The following is a 6,110-nucleotide window of genomic DNA, read 5'->3' as shown; positions in this document are numbered from 1 at the left end:
TCCTTGCACTGTAAGGGGGAATCCTGCAGACTCGGATGTAAAGGGGAACACCAGGAACTCTGATGTGTGGGGCACTCTGGTGACCAGAGACCACCTTCCGTAGAGTAAATGCACTAAGGTAAGGGGGGGGTCACTAATATTTTTGAATTCACTCCCCCCTTACATCAGCAACCACCCGCCCCTTAGACTGGCCTGGCGGCGCTATCACTGACCTCCTCTCAGGTGCAACATGCACGGCTCAGTCAGATGGCTCCAGCATGGCTGCTCTGGTTTTATCCTACTGTCTCATCATGTCTGACTTCTCCCGTGACTCCCATCCCGGAGGTGCTCCCACTCTTGACTCCTCTTTAGACTCTTCCTCAGAGACTGTAGACACGATACAGTTCTACAGTTCTGACCCGCTGCTCTCCACCCTTTTTTACTGGGGTTGCTGGGCAGCCGATGGGGGCCCCCCAGGCAAGTGGGGCCCCCGGGCAACTTCCCAGCGTGCCCAATGGAAAAGACAGCCCTATATATATTACCACCAAGGGTGCTTAAAATTGTCAGTTATTATTCTTATGCAACTAATATATAGATCAGAATTTTTGTGAATGAAAGTGATTGGTGTGTCCTCTTTCAGATCCGGCACCTCATCCCTATAAATTATATTATATAGATCCCGCACTAGAAAAAATTAACAATTAAATCCTGTATAAAAAATGTAAAATAACAAAAAAAGTATGACATAAAATGACTGCTGCACTCAACGATATTTACACACAATATCCAAAATAACAATTTTAAAAATTGTGTTGCGCTGTCACATTAAATCAAACACCTATAAGAGCAATACATATTTAATACAGATAATGTGATCAATATGAAAGTCCAAGTGTTAGGCCTCGTACAGACGGGCGGATTATCCGATGAAAACGGTCCGCCGGACCGTTTCCATCGGACATATCCGCTGCCGGATTTTGATCTGATGGCTGTACACACCATCAGATCAAAATCCCAGCGGAAAACATACGCGGTGACGTGGCCGCGCCGTCGCGGCAACGTGCGCGACCCTGGAAGGTAAATACTTCCACGCATGCGTCGAATAACTTCGACGCATGCGAGGGATGGGGATCGGTCGGACTTATCCGGTGAGTCTGTACAGACGACCGGATAGGTTCGACGGACAGGTTTCCAGCGGATAGATTTCTTAGCATGCTAAGAAATTTTTATCCGCTGGAAAACGGTCAGCTGGACAAATGTCCGCCGAAAAATGTCCGCTAGGCCGTACACACGACCGGATTTGTCTGCTGGAACTGATCCGGTCGTGTGTACGGGGCCTTAGATTAGCTCAAAAGTCCACCAGAAGTGAGATAATCTTCATATATGCAGTGTGCAGTATCAACCACCATGTGAAATTAAGGATGCTTACCAGACACTAATGCTGCGTACACACGGCCGTAATTTCCGACAACAAATGTTTGATGTGAGTATTTGGTCGGATATTCCGACCGTGTGTAGGCTCCATCAGACATTTGCTGTCGGAATTTCCGACAACAAATATTTGAGAGCTGGTTCTCAATTTTTCCAACAACAAAAGTTCTTGTCGGAAATTCCAATCGTCTGTATGCAATTCCGACACACAAACATCCCTATGCATGCTCGGAATCAATTTGACGCATGCTCGGAATCATTGAACTTAATTTTTCTCGGCTTGTTGTGTTGTACATCACCGCGCTCTTGACGTTCGGAATTTCTGACAAGATTTGTGTGACTGTGTGTATGCAAGACAAGTTTGAGCGAACAATCCGTCGGAAAAAAATCCACGGTTTTGTTGTCGAACTGTTCGATCGTGTGTACGCGACATTAGATCACACTCTGTAGAGGTCCAAGTCAGCATCAGGTGATAACAGATCTCACATGGATGGATGACTCCAGCTCCCCTTCCCTCGCAGCTAAATGTGCTTCAAACCTCTCAAATATGGGCATGCCATTTCTACATGGGAGAGGTTTGAACCACATTTGGCTGTGATGGGAGAGGATCCATCCATGTGGGATCTGTTATCACTTGATGCTGACTTGGACCTCTATAATGTGAGGTCAAAGTCAGAGGCGTTGCTATGGGGGTGCTGGGGGGGGGGCTGGCACCAGGCGACACCCGCCAGAGGGGTGACACCAGGGCCGCTGTGCTGCTAAACACGTACTGTACTGCTTGATGAGGAGCGGTGCGAGCAGGGTATCCAGCTGTGCGGGGAGGCTGCCTGTAACATTCCTCAGTCAGGCTAGCTATCCCCAAGTGAGCCGGAGTTGGTGGGCTGAGCTGGTGGTGTGGCTGCCTCCTCCCACAGACACCTTCACTATGGATGATGCCGCAGCTGAAGCAGATAGAGGCGAGGACACTGCAGCCCCGCCCACATGCCCGGGTCTTCATCTGCAGGCATGCTTGTAAGTTACTCTGCAGTGTCACTACATAGGAGTTCCAAGATGCCCTGTACCACCCCAGTCTGGCCTGTACCACCCCAGCCTTCCCTGTGCCACCCCAAACAGCCCTGTGCCACCCCAGCCTGGCCTGTGCCACCCCAGCCTGCCCTGAACCAACCCAGCCTTCCCTGTGCCACCCCAAACAGCCATGTGCCACCCCAGCCTGCCCTGTGCCACCCTAAACAGCCCTGTGCCACCCCAAACTGCCCTGTGCGAGCCCAGTTTTGTAGGCACTATAACTTTTGCGCAAACCAGTCACTTATTGCGATTTTTTTTTTTTTACTAAAAATATATAGAAGAATACGTATCGGCCTAGACTGAGAAAAAAAATGTTTTTTAAAAAAAAAAATTGGGATATTTATTATAGCAACAAGTAAAAAATATTGATTTATTTTTCAAAATTGTTGCTCTTTTTTTGTTTATAGTGCAAAAAATAAAAACCACAGAGGTGATCAAATACCACCAAAAGAAAGCTCTACTTGTGGGGAAAAAAGGACATCAATTTTGTTTGGGAGCCACATCGCACGACTGCGCAATTGTCAGTTAAAGCGACGCAGTGCCGGAAGCTGAAATTTCCACTGGGCAGGAGGGGGGTATATGTGCCCAGTAAGCAACTGGATAATATAATAATTTAGCGTCAACAGTTTGCGTAGCACTTTTACAAAATGAGGGTAGACAGTACAGTTACAATACAAATCAATACAGGAGGGATTAGAGGGCCCTGCTCGTTAGAGCTTACAATCTAGGGAGGTCAAGTGGAACAAAAGGTAATAACTGGGGGGGGTGGACTGATGGAGAAAATGAAAATACAGTTGTTAGGTGTGGGTAGGATAGGTTTCTCTGAATAGGCGTGTTTTCAGGGATCGTCTAAAAGCTAATAGAGAGGGAGATAGGCGGACAGATTGGGGTAAGGCATTCCATGGGATTGGAGAGGCTCTGGAAAAGTCCTGGAGGCGAGCATGTGGGTAGGTGATGAGGGAGCTAGAGAGTAGGAGGTCTTCAGAGGAACGAAGAGAACGAGTAGGTTAGTATTTAGAGACTAGGCTAGTGATGTAGCTGGGGGCTAAATTGTGGATGGCTTTGTAAGTAGTTGTTAGTATTTTGAACTTAATTTGTTGGGTGAGCGGAAGCCAGTGGAGGGATTGACAGACAGGAGTAGCAGACACAGAGCAATTGGTAAGGTGAATGACTCTGGCAGCAGCATTCATGATGGATTGAAGGGGTGATAGACTATTTAGAGGTATGCCAATGAGGAGGGGGTTGCAGTAATCGAGGCAAGGGATGGTCAGGGAGTGAATCAAGAGCTTTGTTGTGTCATTGTTTAGAAAGGGGCATATTTTGGAGATGTTGCAGTAGTTGAGGCGGCAAGATTTGAACAGTGAATGGACATGGTGCTTAAAGGTGAGTTCGGAGTCCAGGACTACATCTAGAACCTTGGCATGCAGACATGGGCTTAAAGTTGTGCCATCGATTTTGACAGAGAGATCAGGGGAAGGGACACATGGGGAGGAAGAATTATAACTTTGGTTTTGGATTGATTGAGTTTGAGGAAGTGAGGGACATCCAGACTGATATATCTGATAGTAAATTAGTGATACGTGAGGAGACAGAGGCAGTGAGCTGAGGAGTAGAGAAATAGACTTGGGTGTCGACAGCATAGATGTGGTATTGGAAGCCATGAAAGGCCATCAGCTGACCCAAGAGGAGGTGTAGATTGAAAATAGGAGAGGTCCAAGAACAGAACCTTTGAGGACCCCAACAGAGAAAGGAAAAGGAGAGGAGGAAGTTGAGTTGTAAGAAACGCTAAAGGTGCGGTTGGATAAGTAGGAAGAGAACCAGGAAAGAGTACAGTCACAGAGACCAAAGGCGTGGAGTATTTTGAGGAGGAGGGGGCGGACAACCGTATGAAAGGCCTTAGTTACTGTTTAAAGTGGTGTTCCTATTGTTATTCCAATTGCAGAACCCCAAACATACAATCTCAGCAGGCATTTACTCAAAGGTGCCTACTCATACCTTTACCAATTTTAAGCTCTAGAAAGTAATCTTCTATGCAATACTGAGAGTGACAATACAGTCAGAGCTGTCAAACATTTTGTATAATGAAACCTGGTCTTCAAAATCAATCAGTAGTAAGTCATTTATCCCAAAACTAAAACTTGCCATTCCAGCAAAAAACAAGTGGATGCAATTGCAATATGGCAGACATGGAGCTCTAAAAAACTGGTTATCTGAGGTACAAACAGTATGGCCACCAGTCAGAATCTGGAATGGATATGTACAGATGAACAAAAAAGCTTCTGTAAGGATCTACTTGTTAACAAATGTTTTCATGCTTTTAGCTAGGTGCTTTGGAAGTGTGGTTATAAAGTCTGACCTGCCCCCCTCCTCTGTGCGGCAAATACAACAGCTAGAAACAAGACAGATCAATCCTAACTGCAGATTGTCTCGACTTTGACACTTTCGAGACAAGCACAATGTGGAGGGAGAGGGGAATGTGTCTCTTCCTCTACATTCCTTTTGTCTTGCCAGTTTTGGACTTTACAGTGGAGCTGGTTAATCTGGCACTGTCAGTGGTTTCTGTCCTGAGTTCCTAAGGAGCGACAATGTGAGCCGTGATCATGGGCGTCCGCTGAACTTTTTTATGGGGGGGGGCATCATTTTAAGGTCATCCATGCTCGGTCCCCTTTTGACAATGTCATGAAGGGGAGGGGCTTTGTCATTATCACATAAAGCGCAGGCATGCAAAGGTTTGAGAAACCTGATGCAACTATCAAGCAACTAGAAACTTTGAATAGCAATATCATAAAAAATAGAGCCCCCCCCCCCAAGGAAATAACAACCCCTCCCCTGTCTGTTAGCTGGAGCTAGAAGAAAGAGAGAGCGTCTCTAATTGGATTCGCCGTGCCGCCGCCTTGCTTCCTGCCCGCTGTTTTTCTCACCGAGGATCATGGCACTGATTTCTAGGGGGAGGCAAGCGCCCTCCTTTGCCCTATGGAGCGGACGCCCATGGCCGTGATCTTCACACTAAGTACTGCTGCTCCAGTTGGTTTGAACATTTGGATCCCAGTGAAGGAAACTGTAGCATTGTTGCAAAGTCACTGTGATGGCCTGGAGCGAGAGATCCAAGTAAGTGATCTGTGTGGAAGGGAGAGCCTGGTGTTCTGTAGACAGATCTTGGAATGCCCTGAACTCAGGTGAAAAAAAAAACAAATAAAGTAACCCTGCTTTACCCAGTTGAACGTCCCTAGCTTGGCCACATGTTCACTTCAAGGGCATTTGCTACCAGTGAAGAAAACAAAGTATGGCAATGTGTGAGCAATTAAAAGAAAGAAAAACATTTTTTTTTAAAAACAGCATGTATAGAAAATCATATTTTAAAATGACTATAAATAATAACGGCATGTTCCAGAATTTATCATTTGATATGATGTCATATAAAACTCAGATCAGTTCACAAAGTAATTGTAGTGAAGAATCTGGCCCTCATAGGTAATACATGAGGGGAAAATAGTTCTTTATAAGTAATATCACACATTAGTTTTCACAATTTGGTTGATATGTGTCACTTTTCGTGATGATAAATGATAATTCAACTTTTCACCCCATCACTTTTCACACTTTTTTCTCTCTTCTTAGATCAAATCACTACAAAG

The sequence above is a fragment of the Rana temporaria genome, chromosome 4 (genome assembly GCF_905171775.1).
Source record: "Rana temporaria chromosome 4, aRanTem1.1, whole genome shotgun sequence".
Taxonomy (NCBI): domain Eukaryota; kingdom Metazoa; phylum Chordata; class Amphibia; order Anura; family Ranidae; genus Rana; species Rana temporaria.
Note: the sequence above shows the minus strand (reverse complement) of the source record.